This window comes from Petaurus breviceps, unplaced genomic scaffold (assembly GCF_028583685.1).
Source record: "Petaurus breviceps papuanus isolate PSGF00001 unplaced genomic scaffold, PetGlider_PUasm1.0 38, whole genome shotgun sequence".
NCBI lineage: Eukaryota > Metazoa > Chordata > Mammalia > Diprotodontia > Petauridae > Petaurus > Petaurus breviceps.
Genome location: NW_027186304.1, coordinates 60,948,664 through 60,949,360, shown reverse-complemented (window position 1 = coordinate 60,949,360; position 697 = coordinate 60,948,664).

Below are 697 nucleotides of genomic sequence, written 5' to 3'. Positions count from 1 at the left end.
AGAAGAAGAAGAAGAAGAAGAAGAAGAAGAAGAAGAAGAAGAAGAAGAAGAAGAAGAAGAAGAAAAAGAAAAGTATGCTTCAATCTTCACTCTGAGGCAGTCACCTCTCTCTCTGGATGTGGATAGCATGTTTCTTCACAAGTCCTTTGGAATTGTGATAGATCATTGTGTTGATCAGTTAAGTCTTTCAAAGTTCATTATCTTTACGATATTGTTGTTATCACATAAATTGTTCTCCTGGTTCTATTCATTTCACTTAGCACCAATATATACAAATTTTCCCAAGTTTTTCTAAAACTATTTTTTTCATTTCTTATAAAATAGTTGTATTTTGTTACCTTAATATATGATGACTTGCTGAGCTATTCCACAAATGATGAGCATCCTTTCAGTTTCTAATTCTTTGCCAGAAGAAAAAGAAATGTGTGTGTCCCATCTTGTATTCATATAGTTCACTTCTTGTACCCATATAAAACTTTATATTTATCCCTATCAAATTTCATTTTCTTAGATTCAATCCCATGTATTGGCCTTTAGGATATTTTTGTATGCTGACCCCCAATGTGGCAGATATCCTCTCTATCCTTTTTCTATTAACAAATTTGAAAATTTCATCTACACCTTTATACAAGTCATTGATGCAAATGTTAAATTGTATAGGGCAAAGTACGAATCCCTAAGGCACTCGATTGGCTTT